We start from the raw sequence: 16784 nt of genomic DNA on the forward strand, positions 1-16784 counted from the left end.
CACTGGACCACAGAGCCACATCACTAACCCTATTTTGTATTTTATTAGAGACAGGGTCTCACTGAGTTGCTTAGGGACTTACTAAGTTTCTGAGACTGGCTTTGAACTCACCATCCTCCTGCCTCCACCTCCCAAGCTGCTGGGTTTACAGGTATGAGCCACTGCACCCAGCCATGACTTTCACTTTTATGCATAATAATCCACTTCAGAAAAAAATTGAGGTTCTAGGGTCTAGGGTCCAAGGAAGGGATATTTTCACCTCTGAGCACTGACATAATTCTGCTAATTTGGGAGCAGACACTTCCCCTTATAATTTTGGGTTCCTCATGCCACTGAAATAAGCAGAGGGAAGGAGGTCACTATACTGAGCTGATTAATCTTGATTGTCAAGGGGAAATTGGGTAGCTGCTAGCTAATAGGGGAGGAAGATCAGTCTACATCTGCAAACTATGAAAATGGAGAACAGATTTAGGAAACATGTAGGGCTCGGATATGGCTCCATGGTAAAGCCCTTACCTAGGATATGCAAGGCCTTGGGTTCAATCCCAGCTCCATACACACACACACACACACAAAAAAAAAAAAAAAAAAAAAAAAAGAGAGAGAGAGAGAGAGAGAAATATGTAGGAAGTTTTATTGCTGGCACTTTATGATTGACAAGATGGAGAGACTCAGGACAAGGAAGGACTCTCAACTTAGTGGCTCTTCCTTTAGTTCTTCTGTGTCCTTTTTGGTTTCTATTTATAATTCTATAAATATTATTCTATTCTATAAATTTAAAACTCTTAGGTAATAATAGATTGGTAATAATAATAAATTTGGTAACAATAAAATTTCTGTTATTAACCTATTTTTGGTTCTTTTTGTTATTTTATTAGTTATTGGGAGAGGAAGGAAAAATAACCCAACAATAATTGAGAAACAAGGCACAGTGACATGTGCCTATAGTCCCAGGTACTCAGGAGATCAAGGCAGGAAGATCATTTGAGCCTCAGAGTTAGAGGATAGCTTGGGCAATATAGTGAGACACTGTCCCCAGAAACAATTAAATAATTGAGAAGTTGTTGGACGCTGTGGCCCAAACCTGTAATCCCAGAGGCTGGGAAGGTTGAGGCAGAAGGATCACAAATTCAAAGCCAGCCTCAGCAAAAGTGAGGTTCTAAGTAACTCGGTGAGACCTTGTTTCTAAATAAAATACAAAAATAGGTCTGGGGATGTGGCTCTGTTGTCGAGTGCCCCTGAGTTCAATCCCCAGGACCAAAAATAAATAAATAAATAAATAAATAAATGAGAAACAGTCAAGGTCCCTTCTCAGTTTTACCCCTGTTCGAACACCTTTTTCATGCCACAGACTGTTTTGAACTATTATCAACTGCATATATATGTATTAAGGATTGTTATGCCTTCTTGATAAATTGAGCCTTTTATCATCATGAAACATATCTCTATTTCGGCTAGTATTCCTTGTCCTGAAATCTACTTATCTGAGGTATATAGCCACTCCAGCTTTCCATTGGCCAATGTTTGTGTGGTCTGACAATTTTTGATGCATTTATTCTTTTTTTTTTAATTTTTTTTTTTTGTTGTAGATGGATACAATGCCTTTATTTCACTTATTTATTTTTTTATGTGGTGCTGAGGATCAAACCCAGCACCTCACACATGCTAGGCAAATGCTCTTCCACTGAGCCACAACCCAGCCCTGATGTGTTTATTCTAAACTTCTTTCGCCTTCACATTTAAAGACTTATTGCAGAGCTGGGAATGTAGCTCAGTGGTAGAGTGCTTGCCTAGTACGCATGAGGCACTGGGTTCCATCCTCAGTACCACATAAAAATAAAATAAAGACTTACAGCATATGTAGGTATAGTAGTAATATTTTTCTTAATGCATTAAGAATTTTAATATTTTGTCGCACTCTCTGTGATTGATTTTTCTGAACTACTTTTCATGGCTCTCACCTACAGTGAATTTAAAAAGGAGAATTTTTGAAGGGAAAGTGGGAAATGAGATTGCTGATCTTCATCCTTCATACAGGCAACTCTTGTCCAGGAAGATAAAACTGTTTACTTCAGGATGTGGTTGCCAGCCAGGGTATCTGAGCAGATCATCTGCAGGAACAATTCTCTTGTTTAGATAACAGCTTGCTCACCTCAACAAAGAGCTTGCCTTGCTGACAAGTTTGCTTATCAAAAACTCTCTCCAAGATTCTCATTTTTTTTTTTAAAGAGAGAGTGAGAGAGGAGAGAGAGAGAGAGAATTTTTAATATTTATTATTTTTCTTTTAGTTCTCGGCGGACACAACATCTTTGTTGGTATGTGGTGCTGAGGATCGAACCCGGGCCGCACACATTCCAGGCGAGCGCGCTACCGCTTGAGCCACATCCCCAGCCCTAAAATTCTCATTTTGTTGTCATGAATTTTACCAGTTCTAACCAGGGTCAGTGCCTTGAAGGATCTTCTTTTAGCCATTGGCACCTAGACCCCCAAACCCTGAGTACTTCCCTAATCATCCCTCTGCCCCTTCTGAGACTTAATTGTCTTCATCAAGGTGGCCTTCTCCCCGCTGAAGTCAGCTTAATGAGTCAACTTTGAGCACATTGCTCTGATAATCTTATGGGAATTTGACAACATTTTGAAAGCAAATCAGGTAGGCATTTTTCACAAATTTAGGCTAATAAAATTATTTGAGCCAGGTGTGGTGGCACATGCCTATAATCCAGCGTCTCTGGAGGCTAAGGAAGGAGGATTGCAAGTTTGAGATCAGCACCAGCAATTTAGCAAGCCCTAAGCAATAAAAATAAAAATATAAAGGGCTGGGGATATGACTTAGTGGTTAAGTGCACCTGATTTCTTTTCTTTTTTTTTTTAAAGAGAGAGAGAGAGAGAGAATGTCAACATTTATTTTTTAGTTCTCGGCGGACACAACATCTTTGTTGGTATGTGGTGCTGAGGATTGAACCCGGGCCGCACGCATGCCAGGCGAGCGCGCTACCGCTTGAGCCACATCCCCAGCCCCAGTGCACCTGGTTTCAATCCCTAGTACCATAAACACACAAACAAATAAAATGTTTAACTAAGGTTGCATCTGGGTGCTGTGGCACATGCCTGTAATCCCAGCAGTTTAGGAGGCTGAGGCAGGAATATCCCAAATTCAAAGTGAGCCTCTGCAAAAGTGAGATCCTGGGGGCTGGGATTGTGGCTCAGAGGGAGAGCGCTTGCCTCACATGTATGAGGCACTGGGTTCAATCCTCAGAGCACTACATAAAAATAAAATATTGTGTCCACCTATAACTGAATTAAAAATAAATGTGAGAGCCTAAGCAACTCAATGAGACCCTGTTTCTAAATAAAATACAAAAAATAGGGCTGGGGATGAGGCTAAGTGGTTGAGTGCCCCTAAGTTCAATCCAACTACCCCCCAACACACACAACAAAAAACAGTTTGCATCATTTTGGGGGAGGAAGTGTTACTGGTGACCCAACCCAGGGTATTTTATCACAAAGCTATACCTCAGTTCTTTATTATTATTATTATTATTATTATTATTATTATTATTATTATTATTATTATTATTTTGAAACAGCTTATCCCTGAATTGTTGAGGCTGTCCTAAAACTTAATCCTCCAGCTTCAGCCTCCTGAGTCACTGGGATGATGAGAGTGTGCACCATATTTGCAATTTTTTGCTGAGGGTGTGGCTCAGTGATAGAGCAACTGCTTAGCATGCAGGAGGTCATCTGGGTTCCATCCCAATCGGCAAAAACAAAACAAAAACTTTGCAGTTCTCTTTTCTAGGAACATCTTCCCTCTTCCCATCTTGTGCATTCTTCTCCTCTTCCTCACCTGTATCATTTAGTTTTCAGCTTCAATAGCACTTCCTAGGATTTGTTCCCAGGTATTCCAGACTAGGTTTTCTTTTCGCCATATTGTAAATTGAACTCAGGGGTACTTTATCATTGAGCTACATCCCAGCCTTTTTTATATTTTATTTTGAGACAGATGCTCCCTGAGTTGTTTAAGGCCTCTCTAAATTACTGAGGCTAGCCTCAAACTTGGGATCCTCCTGCCTCAGCCTCCTAGGCTAGAAGGCTGCCCTTGCCTCAGCAAGTAGGATTCCTCTACACTGTCTTTTCTACTGGGTATTGAATTCTTTGAGCCAATTTGGATACTGCACAGCACAGCATCCGCCTCACTATGTATTTGTAGAACAGATGAATGAATTTCCAAAATTAATCTTTAATCTGGATCTTTTCTTCATGATTCTCCTCTCAATGTAGGAAAGTATGTGAAATAAAATAACATTCCTTTTCATGCTGAACTCCTGATGGTTAAGTTTTTGTTTGTTCGTTTGCAGTACTTGGGGACTGAATCCATGGACGCTTTACCACTGAGCCACATCCCCAGCCCTTTCTGTTTTGAGACAGGGGCTTACTAAATTGTCTAAACTGGTCTCCAATGTGTGATCCTCCTGCCTCAGCCTCCCAAGTTGCTGGGATTACAGTCTTGTGCCACCATGTCCAGCCTGACAGGTAACTTTTAACACAATTTTTAGAAGTCTCAGCTACAATTTTATTTAGGTAGAATGGCTTGGAACAGCTCTGCTTTTTCTGGGACTTTCATACAACATCAAATTCTACAAGCCTTTCGGGTGAAGACATTCTTCAGTGCCTTATGCTTTCTTGGCATATCTCTTCAGATGACCTGCTCTCCAACTGATGGCTTCCCGTGCTGCATGCCTTTTGTGATAAAGGGGTGCTGCTTGATCAGTTAGCACCTTTGGGAAGCAGAATGGTTTACCAGCCTCACCCTAGTGGTGTCAGACTCCATACAGGAGGCATTTTGGAAGTTAACTCTGCTTTCTTCTGCAAAAACATCTTTGTTTTGGGTTTTTTTTTTTTTAATTTTTAATTTTTTCAGTTTTGGGGATTGAACCCAGGGCTTCCTGCATGCTAGGTGAGCACACTACTACTGAGCCATACCCCCAGTCCTTGCTTTGACAACTTAAGAGGTATAAATTTTCTTTCTTCAGTTTCTTTACCTATTAAGAGAACAATAGCTGGGCGCCATGGTGCATTCAGGTTGGGAGGCTGAGACAGGAAGATCAGGAGTTCAAAGTCAGCCTCAGCAACAGAGAGGCACTAAGCAACTCAGTGAAACCCTATCTAAATAAAATACAAAGTAGGGCTGGGAATGTAGCTCAATGTCACTGAGTGAACCCAGGGCCTTGCACATGTGAGGCAAGCACTCTACCAATTAAGCTATATTCCCAGTCCCCACCCATACTTATTTTCTATTTTGAGACAGGGTTGCACCTCAAGTTCCTGAGGTTGATCTTGAACTTGAGATCCTCCTACTTCAGCCTCCCAAGTTGCTGGAATTACAGGCATGTGCCACCACACCTGGCTTGACCCTATAATTTTTGTTTTTTAATTTTATTTCTAGTTTTTTTTTCTTTAACACCATAATTTTTTTATTGGATGTTCACAACATTACAAAGCTCTTGACATATCATATTTCAAACATTAGAATCAAGTGGGTTATGAACTCCCATTTTTACCCCAAATACAGATTGCAGAATCACATCGATTACACATCCACATTTTTACATACTGCCATATTAGTGACTGTTGTATTCTGCTAGCTTTCCTATCCTCTATTATCCCCCCTCCCCTCCCCTCCCATCTTCTCTCTCTACCCCATCTACTGTAATTCATTTCCCTCCATGTTTGTTATCCCATTCCCCTCATAACCTCTTATATGTAATTTTGTATAACAGTGAGGGTCTCCTATCATTTCCATGCAATTTCCCTTTTTTTCTCCCTTTCCCTCCCACCTCATGTCTCTGTTTAATGTTAATCTTTTTTTCCTGCTCTTCCTCCCTGCTCTGTTCTTAGTTGCTCTCATTATATCAAAGAAGACATTTGGTATTTGTTTTTTAGGGATTGGCTAGCTTCACTGAGCATAATCTGCTCTAGTGCCATCCATTTCCCTGCAAATTCCGTGATTTTGTCATTTTTAAGTGCTGCATAATACTCCATGGTGTATAGATGCCACATTTTTTTATCCATTCATCTATTGAAGGGCATCTGTGTTGATTCCACAGTCTAGCAATTGTGAATTGTGCTGCTATGAACATCGATGTGGCAGTATCCCTGTAGTGTGCTCTTTTAAGGTCTTCAGGGAATAGTCCGAGAAGGGCAATAGCTGGGTAAAATGGTGGTTCCATTCCCAGCTTTCCCAGGAATCTCCATACTGCTTTCCAAATTGGCTGCACCAATTTGCAGTCCCACCAGCAGTGTACAAGAGTACCCTTTTCCCCACATCCTCGCCAGCACTCATTGTTGTTTGACTTCATAATGGCTGCCAATCTTACTGGGGTGAGATGGTATCTTAGGGTGGTTTTGATTTGCATTTCTCTGACTGCTAGAGATGGTGAGCATTTTTTCATGTACTTGTTGATTGATTGTATGTCCTCCTCTGAGAAGTGTTTGTTCATGTCCTTGGCCCATTTGTTGATTGGGTTATTTGTTTTTTTATTGTTTAATTTTTTGAGCTCTTTGTATACTCTGGATATTAGGGCTCTATCTGAAGTGTGAGGAGTAAAAATTTGTTCCCATGATGTAGGCTCCCTATTTACCTCTCTTATTGTTTCTCTTGCTGAGAAAAAAACTTTTCAGTTTAAGAAAGTCCCATTTGTTGATTCTTGTTATTAACTCTTGTGCTATGGGTGTCCTATTAAGGAATTTGGAGCCCGACCCCACAATATGTAGATGGGAGCCAACTTTTTCTTCTATCAGACGGAGAGTCTCTGATTTGATATCAAGCTCCTTGATCCATTTTGAGTTAACTTTTGTACATGGCGAGAGAAGGGGATTCAGTTTCATTTTGTTGCATATGGATTTCCAGTTTTCCCAACACCATTTGTTGAAGATGCTATCCTTCCTCCATTGCATGTTTTTAGCTCCTTTATCAAATATAAGATAGTTGTAGCTTTGTGGATTAGTCTCTGTGTCCTCTATTCTGTACCATTGGTCCACCCGCCTGTTCTGGTACCAGTACCATGCTGTTTTTATTACTATTGCTCTGTAATATAGTTTGAAATCTGGTATCGCTATACCACCTGATTCACACTTCCTGCTTAGAATTGTTTTTGCTATTCTGGGTCTTTTATTTTTCCATATGAATTTCATGATTGCTTTATCTATTTCTACAAGAAATGCCGTTGGGATTTTGATTGGCATTGCATTAAACCTATAGAGAACTTTTGGTAATATCGCCATTTTGATAATGTTAGTTCTGCCTATCCATGAACAAGGTATATTTTTCCATCTTCTAAGATCCTCTTCTATTTCTCTCTTTAGGGTTCTGTAGTTTTCATTGTATAGGTCTTTCACCTCTTTTGTTAGGTTGATTCCCAAGTATTTATTTTTTGTGAATGGAGTAACACCATAATTTTTAAAGTTTCTTTTTTTTTTTTTTTTTGATCCGGCTCGGAGTGTAGCTCAGTGGTTAACTCTTCCACTCTTTCTTGACCTGTATAAGACTTAGAACATTCAGCTAGGTACAGTGGTACATGTCTACAACCTCAGGGATTCTGAAGGCCAAGGCAGGAGGATGAGAAGTTTGTGACCAGCCTCAGCAACTTAATGAGATCCTGACTCAAAATTAAAAAGTTAAAAGGGCTGGGGATATAGCTCAGTGGTAAAGTGTCCCTGGGTTCGATCCCCAGTATGGCAAAAGAATTTTTTTTTTTTAAGTGGGGAGTTTCATTTGATGTGTCTTTGACCCAAGTTCCAGCTAATGTTTGACTTCAAGGCAGATAATGTATCTCTAAGTTCTATATATGGGTGTCTAACACATGATGTGAGCATTATTAGCTGGTAGGAAGGTGAATGAATAGAAAGAACAAACTCAGTTTCTCTTGCTCTACTCTCATAACACAGAGCACTTCTGGATCAAACATGTGGGCGGTTTTTTCCCATACACCAAGCCAACAACTCCTCAGCAGATACCAGTGGGATGTCTTTAATTGACTTTTGATCTTATCTTTTCTTTCCTCCCTCCCTCCCACCCTCCCACCTTCTTTCTCTCTCTCTCTCTTTCTTTCTAGTACTGGGAATTGAAGTCGAGAGTGCTTAACCATTGAGCCACATCCCCAGCCTCTTGTATTTTTTTTATTTTGAAACAGGGTCTTGCTGAGTTGCTGAGGCTGGCTTTTGAACTTGCAATCCTCCCATCTCAGCCTCCCAAGCTGCTGGGACTACAGACCACCATGCCCGGCACACTTTTCACCCTTTCCACCTGGAAATAGTATCAGATTCCATAGATGGAGAGCTCAGTCCCTAGGACTATCTCTTCTTCAAATGCCGGTCAAGATCTGAGCCTGCGGGCTGGGGAATGTGGCTCAAGCGGTAGCGCGCTCGCACCACATACCAACAAAGATGTTGTGTCCACCGAGAACTAAAAAATAAAAATAAATTCTCTCTCTCTCTTTCTCTCTCTCTCTCTCTCTCTCCTCTCTCACTCTCTCTTTAAAAAAAAAAAAAAAAAAAAAAAAAAAAAAAAAAAGATCTGAGCCTGGAAGCTATTAAGGGAGGCTTAGGCCAGAAGTTTGACTCTGGAGGTCCCAACAAGGTCTCAACAGTTCTCCCCAAAACCACAGAAAAGGAAATCAAATGTAAGGAAAGGAAGCTTTCTAATTTACATGGAAATATTGGGAAGGCAAAGTGAGATTCAGCATTTCAGCCCTGTCTTTGGGGTGTTAACAGGAGCTTTGGGTTTAAACAGTGGAAGAATTAATTAAAATGCATTCTGCTGTCATGTACAACTAAGTAGAACAACAACAACAAACAAACAACAACAACAAAAAACAAGAAAAATTGGGAAAAGGAGAAATATACATAATAAAATCATCTTGGTCAGACTGTGGTCTGATTTATCATGATTTCAGTTCTGGCTCTGCCAATGTAAGGATCCAGCGAATCGTTGGAGAAAGAGACCACAAGAGACCAGCTTCATGCAATAGGCAGGAGGGAGTTTATTGAAGAGGATCCTAATTCAGCATGCTGAGGCTCAAGGCTCACTCAGGAAGGGAGAGTGGCCCAGAGCCCAGAGCAGAGGTCAAGCAGAGCTTAAGTACACATTTTGGGGAGGGCGGGGGGGGGTTGCATACATCAGAACAAATCATCATGAGGCGCGGGAAAATTGAACAACAACTCTGAGACATGATTAGCACATTCATTGGCGGGAACAGATCGGGCAGGGGTGATTGGTCACTCCTAAGGGGGGGGGTACACAATCAAACTGATTTGTTCCGGGCCCTGTGACAAACTGCACAGGGCCCTAGGCTAAATGGCCAGTAGGGCTTTGTTTTAACTATCTCAGGAATTTCAGGTTCTGGGTATAACAGAGGAATTTAACAATACCTAGTCTTTTACATTTTAATTCAAGCTTTGCAATTTAGAAGCTTTACAATGCCCAGTCTTTTACATTTTAATTCAGGCTTTTGCAGCTTAAAATCAGCTTAGAGATTTTACCTTTACACCAAGTGGCTCCAGAGAAGTCCTTATGGCTTGAGGGAGCAGTTTCCATTTGTTGCTCAGGATGTTTATCCATCAGACCTGTGATCCTGGAAGGGGGCAATTCAGTTCACAGGAGACCCTTGCTCTTGCTTGGGGGCAATCTCATCTTGGGGTTATATACCTGCTTCCAGGCACCATTCCTGGGGTCTGAATGAGGATGCTACAAATCTCATCTCAGGCTTCACAGGGTACAAGATAGGTTAGGTAAATTTAGGGCTAATAAACCCTGTGTCACTAGTTTTTAGATCAATACTCCTTAAATAAGTAATATGCCTGTGTCTATCTATGTATAGAGCTGAGTAGGGCCTGAGAGAGACTTGGGGGTGGTGGGGCCCTGAAATTAAGAGCAACTTTTTCATACTGAGAGAAGAGGCTGAAGGATGGCAGCCACCCACCTGGAGGGGCACTGAGAGGAGGCTGAGAGAGGAAATCTACTGCTCTCACCACCCCCAACCCACCTGTGTTTCAAAGGCCAACTAAATCCACATATGTACATTTCCTGTTCTCTCACTTCCCAGGCTCATCTCCTTTAAAAGGGATGGCAAGTTCCAGGTCAGCCTCAGCAACTCCACAAGGCCCTAAGAATTTAGTGACACCTTGGGCCAGGTGCTGTGGCAAACACCTATAATCCCAGCAGCTCCAGAGACTGAGGCCAGAGGATCAAGAGTTCAAAGCCAGGGCTGGGGTTGTACCTCAGTGGTCCAGGGCTTACCTAGCATGTGCGAGGAGCTGGGTTCAATTCTCAGCACCACATATAAATAAATAAACTAAGGGTCCTGCTGGGGCTGGGGTTGTGGCTCAGTGGTAGAGAGCTTGCCTAGCGCTGGTGAGGCCCTGCTTTGATCCTCAGTACCACATAAACAACAACAACAACAAATAAAATAAACATTAAATTCTTAAAAAAAAAAATCAGGGTCAATCAACAACAAGAAAAAAATATTTTTTAAAAAGAGTTCAAAGCCAGCCTCAGCAACTACGAGGCACTAAGCAACTCAGTGAGACTCTGTCTCTAAATAATATACAAAATAGGGCTGGGGACATGGCTCAGTAGTTGAGTGCCAGTGAATTCAATCCCCAGTACCAAAAAAAAAAACCCAAAAAAACAAATACCACCACCACCACCCACTGGGGATGTGACTCAGTGATTAAGCCACTGAGATTCAGTCCCTGGTGCAAAAAAAAAAAAAAAAAAAACCACTTTGCTTGCCCTCAGATATTTCTAAAATGAAACTTTTGAAACAATACATTCATCCATCTTCCTTCAAAGGTGGCCTTGAATAAAACCTGTTTTCCTACCAATTTGATTCCAAATATATATGATGGAGCAGCAAATGGTTTAGGCTAGCCTCTCCACACCCCCTGCCCCTCACCTGAGTGGTATTAATGTTGCCCAGTAACAGGATGTGACCAAAGTAGTTAAGGTGATAAAAAAGATAGATATAAAATGACATTTTGTAAAAACTGGAGATTGAACCCTGTGGTGCTTTACCACTACTGAGCTATAGCTACAGACCTTTTAAAATTTTTGTTTTATTATTTTTTTGAGAGAATTTTTTAATATTTATTTTTTTAGTTCTCGGCGGACACAACATCTTTGTTGGTATGTGGTGCTGAGGATCGAACCCGGGCCGCACGCATGCCAGGCGAGCGCGCTACCGCTTGAGCCACATCCCCAGCCCCATGGCCCTAGAACTTGTGATCCTCCTGCCTCAGCTTTTTGATTAGCAGGAATTACAGGCTTGAGCCACCACATCTGGGTTAGGGTTGTATATTCTTTTTTTTTTTTTTTTTTTTAAGAGAGAGAGAGAAACTTTTGATATTTATTTTTCAGTTTTTGGCGGTCACAACATCTTTGTTTGTATGTGGTGCTGAGGATCGAACCCAGGCCGCAAGCATGCCAGGCAAGCGCGCTACCGCTTGAGCCACATCCCCAGCCCTAAACAAGGTCTTGCTGTAGCCAAAAGCTCGGATCCTGTCCCCAATGCCAATTAACGCCAATTTAATAAGGACAACACGGTTTTGAGGAAAAGGAAAATGTTGTTTTATTGCTTTGCTAGCAAAGGAGAAACCCGGGTGACTCTGGTCCCTGAAATTGTGAATCCGCCCATCTGCAGGAACCAGGGGATTTTAAAGGAATTTTTCCAGGGTTGCATTCCAGGTGTGCTCTGGTAGGGGGGCCCAGGGCGCCCTGCTGGTATGTTAGGATTCACTTGTTAATTTGGAAGATATTTACTTCCTAGATCCTGTGGAGCACAGATGACTCCTGGTAATCTTATTCTCCGCCCCCAAGTTAGGGAGGAGGAGAGGGAGAAGAGGAAAAAGAAAATATGTCCCTTTTAAAAATAAGCCTCATAACTATATTCAAAAGGTGAAGTAGACCACTGTTATATTGCTGAAGCTGGCCTCTGGAAACTGATCCTCCTGCCTTAGCCTCCTGTGTGGCTGGCATAACAGGCATGCACCATCAACGCTGGGGCCTCTGCGGGCCTAAGATTCATTGCCTTTAGAGAAGGCAGCCTCTCTTTAAGTCCCTCTCACAAAACTTCTGACCAACCAACTATAAATCAGGTTTCCCAACACCCCCTTCTTTGGTTCAATTAACTTGCCAAAGTGGCTCACAGAATTTAGGGAAACATGTTTCCTGGTTTGTTATAAAGAACATTGCAAAGGATAGAGATGAAAAAGCACATAGGGTGTGGGTAGAGACTTAGTGCTCCCCCACGCTCTGTGGATGCTCCACCCTCCAGGAACTCCCAAGTGTTCAGCTATCAGAAAGCTCCCTAAACTCCATCCTTTGGGGGGTTTTATGCAAATTTCCTTATGTAGGCACCAATTGGTTAAATCATTGGTCACATACCCCAAAAAAGTCCAGGTTTACTGCCACCTGATGAAGCCAGAGAGACAGTGATCAGAACGAAACAAATTTATTGGTAATAAGCTGTCAGGTAGAGGATCAAGGATTGCCACCCAAATTCCATTTTGCCAGGGCTCACAGGTGCAAAAGTTTATTTGAGGTTTCTGTGGGAGTCTAACTTTAGCCATAGCCTGGTGAGTATAGGAATGGTCTTTCATGTGGGTAGCAATCAGTTCTCCTGACATGGTTTTCAATGTTGTCCAGGTTACTAGGCATCCCAATTGTTCTTGGTTCCTATAAATCTAAAGATTACTGATTAGGAGGTCATATGCCAGGTATTGTTCCTTGATGTTTTCCTTCATTCTTCTTTTCAGGCAAGGCTGACTTCTTTGGTTAATTATTTGGGGAGTGAGGCAAAACAGAAACTGTGAAAAACAGGTTAGCTAGTGCCAGGAGTGAGTTAACCTACTTATGTGCTTTAGCCACTGGGAATCAACTTAACCTCCAGCCCCTGTCCCTTGTAAAGTTCCCAACCTCTAACCTTGCCTAGGTCTTTCCTGAGACCTGTCTCATTTGGAGGCTACCGAGGGGCTGAGGACCCTCAATCACCATTAGCATAAAAAGACACTTAACACTGTGAATTTTTCCCAATATCACAGATCAGGAAGAAGTCTCTCTGACTTTCACTCCTGGTGTATTCTTTGAGAGTGTATGGTGTATTCCCACTGACACCTGGAGTCACAGACCTTTATGGGGGATGACTTCTTTCCAGTTCATGAATCAAACAGAAAGATAAAAAAAAAAAAAAAGTTTACATTTTTTTCCCTTGGGATAATACCAAACTAAAAACCCTCTGCACCACCAAGAAAATAATAGATGAAATGAAAAGGAGATCTGGGGAATGGTAGGAAATATTTGCAAACCATATATCTCAAAATATAAAAGGAGTTACTATCCCAAATACATCAAACTCATACACCTCTGTTGGGGCTCAGAGACCAACACCTCCAAATTATGGTGTTTGTTTTTTTTTTTTAAGTTTTTTTTTTTTTTAAAGAGAGAGTGAGAGAGGGGAGAGAGAGAGAGAGAGAGAGAGAGAGAGAGAGAGAGAGAGAATTTTTAATATTTATTTTTTAGTTATAGGCGGACACAACATCTTTGTTGGTATGTGGTGCTGAGGATCAAAACCCGGGCGGCACGCATGCCAGGCTAGCGCGCTACCGCTTGGAGCCACATCCCCAGCCCAAATTGTGGTGTTTGTAGCATGCTGAGTTATTTGATCCAAAGAAAATTAAAAACCCTTAAAAGCTTTATTGCTTTCTCTGGAATTTCTCTCATCTGCATTAAGACCAGATAAGCTACAGGGAATACAATTGCCTCCCATCATCAAAAGAGAAAGGAAGAAAGTGACCTCACCTGAACAGATTTCCCCATGATAAGATAAGCTGTGTCCTTTGCATATGCTTGGATTCCAAGACACTGTCTCCAGAACCATTAGCTTTCCCTAAAAATCATTTACAGGACCTCAAAATTGTCTATATCCTTCATTTCCCTTTCTCCTATAGAAAAAGGGATAGGTAAATTTCTGGATATGGTTAAGTTAGTGAGTGATCACACTCCTGTGATATCCCCCCATGCTGTGGTTTACTCCAGGTCAGTACATTTGTATGCTCTTTCTCTTATGTAATCTTGGTCAGTTTATCCCGGTGAATTTTCAGGAGGTGTAGGGAAATTTTTCCTTTCCTCCTGAGGTTAAGAGGAAGAGATAAGGCTAGGCAGATAGAATAATGGGTCTCTTGGTGATTTCCTGAGCAACAGACCACAAAGAGCAACTGCAGGCTTTTGCTGAGAAACTTGTAAAAAGATTATTTTTAAAATCAGGACATATGTGATATGGAGTCCACAGTCTCTTCAAAGAAGGAAAAACACTTGATCAGTATTTTTGTTGGGCTAAATGCCTCATGGACACTGAGTGCTTTACCCAGGATTGGGCTGAGGGCCTACTTCCTTAAACCTGTAGATCCATCTGTAGATCCATATCAACCAACAGACAATAGCCATTCATGGGCACCCCTCTCTGTTCCCAGTCATGGAGCTTTGCTTCACTTTGCTTTGATAAATCCTTATACTTTGCTTTCACTCTCTGCTGTCCTTGAATCTCATTGTTAGAATTCACGAGACAAAGAACCCACTGGACTCCATGCTCCATATTACACTCCTGTACCTCAATAGCAAAAAAAAAACAAATAATGCAACTAAAAAGTTTGCAAAGGACCTGAATCAACATTTTCCCAAAGAAGGCATATAAATGGTACTGAACCTTACTAATTATGAAAACACAAATCAAAATGAGAGCCAGCCCAGCAGCACATGCCTATAATCCCAGCTGCTGGGGTGGGGGGTGGGGGGCTGAGACAGGAGGATTTGAGTTTAAAGCAGCCTCAGCAATGGTGAGGCACTAAGCAACTCAGTGATACCCTGTCTCTAAACAAAATGCAAAATAGGGCCAGGGATGTGGCTTGGTAGTTGAGTGCCCCTGAGTTTAATCCCCAGTATTAAAAAAAAAAAATCTATAGTGAGATATAATCTTCACACCTGTTAGTAAATGGGTATCACCCAAAGACAAGAGATGTGCTGGCAAGGATGTACAGAAAACTGAATATTTTTGGTGGGAATATAGATTTGTGCAGCAAAACAATATGGAAGTTCCTCAAATAATTAAAATTTAAAACTACCATATGAGTTGGTGGTAGATGTCTGTGATCCCAGCCGTTTGGTACACTGAGGCCAGAGATTTGTAAGTTTGAGGTCAACCTCAACAACTTTTGAATTTGTCTCCAAATAAAAAATAAAAAGGACCCTGAATGCAGTTCCCTGGTAGAGCACTTTCCTAGCATACACAAACCTTGGGGTTCAGTCCCCAGTACTGCAAACGACAAAAGAAACTACCATAGGATCCAGCAATTCCACTATTGGTTGTATATGTAAAAGAAGTGTAACCCACTAGCAAAAAAAAAAAAAAAAAAAAAAAAAAAGGAAGAAAGAAAAGAAAAGAAAAGAAAAAGAAAGAAGAAATGTAACCAGTAGCTTGAAGAGACACCTGCATCCCGGTGTTTATTGCAGCACTATTCACAACAGCCAAGAAGCTACTTCCAGTATTTCAAGTGTCTGTCAGCCCATGGATGCATAAAGAAAATAGTACACACACACACACACACACACACACACACACACAGGAGAGAGAGAGAGAGAGAATAGAATATTATTTAGCCATAAAAACATTTGCAACAAGAATGGACCTAGAGGATAGTATGTAAGTGCAATCAGCCAGGCTGATTAGTGTATGTAGCCTAGGACTCCACTTACATGTAAAAACCTGGCATTTTACCCACTTTACTTCCCATTGTTCCTTAATGGAGCAAACTCAAAAGAGGGATAATAAGATTCTAATTCCACATGCTCTTATCCTGAAAAGTCTCTCAGGAAAGTTTCTTTTCCTTTGACTATAACCATTATTACATGAAAGACCCCCGAAGAGAGGGTACTTTCCGTCTGGGGAGACCCGTTCCCAAGGATCAGCGAGACCACGGTGTTCGGATGCAAACAGCAAGAGGTTTATTCAGGCACTCGGGTACCCGGGGCGACAAGCTGCATGAGACTTGCGCGCCTCCAGTATGTTCAGAGGGGTTTATATAGGACTTGTGAGCAGAAGCATGAGTACAGAAGCAAGATGCGTAGTTACAGGGTCTCTATTGGAGGATTTGAGTGGGGTGGGGGCCAAGGTTATTTCCCATATTTTTCACGTCTTGGAAATCAGATAAAGTTGTTGACCAGTTTCTGTTTTCTTCCTGCACTCTTTGTTTCCCCCCAGATGTCAGCCTGTTGGACATCCTGTTTTTGTAACGACCCTGAGCAAGCCCAACCGCTGAACTTGCACGTCCTGTCGCCCCACTGACCTCCTTTTGCAAAACTACTATATTTCTTAAGCCTTGCTTCATCCGGCGTTACAAAGCTAGTGCTATAAGCTGGGCTGGGGTCTTTCATTCCCCCATTTTCTTTGGTTCTACGAATGGAATCTTCCATTCGTAAGTTCAATTGTCTCTAGGTCAGTTTGTCCTAGCTGGTGATATTGTTGGGTTAGGACCATGGCTTGGATGACAGTTAATCTATCTTTGATAAATTGGACTAGCCGATTGAGGACACATGGTCCAAGTATCAGAATTAGAAGTAGAATAATAAGTGGGCCCATGATAGTGGATATTAAAGTACTAAGCCAGGGGGATCTATTGAACCAGCTTTCAAACCATCCCTGTTGGGATTCGAATACCTGCTGTCTCTGTCTAAG

Source organism: Spermophilus citellus, assembly GCF_964194105.1.
Source record: "Spermophilus citellus genome assembly, chromosome: 10".
Taxonomy (NCBI): Eukaryota; Metazoa; Chordata; class Mammalia; order Rodentia; family Sciuridae; genus Spermophilus; species Spermophilus citellus.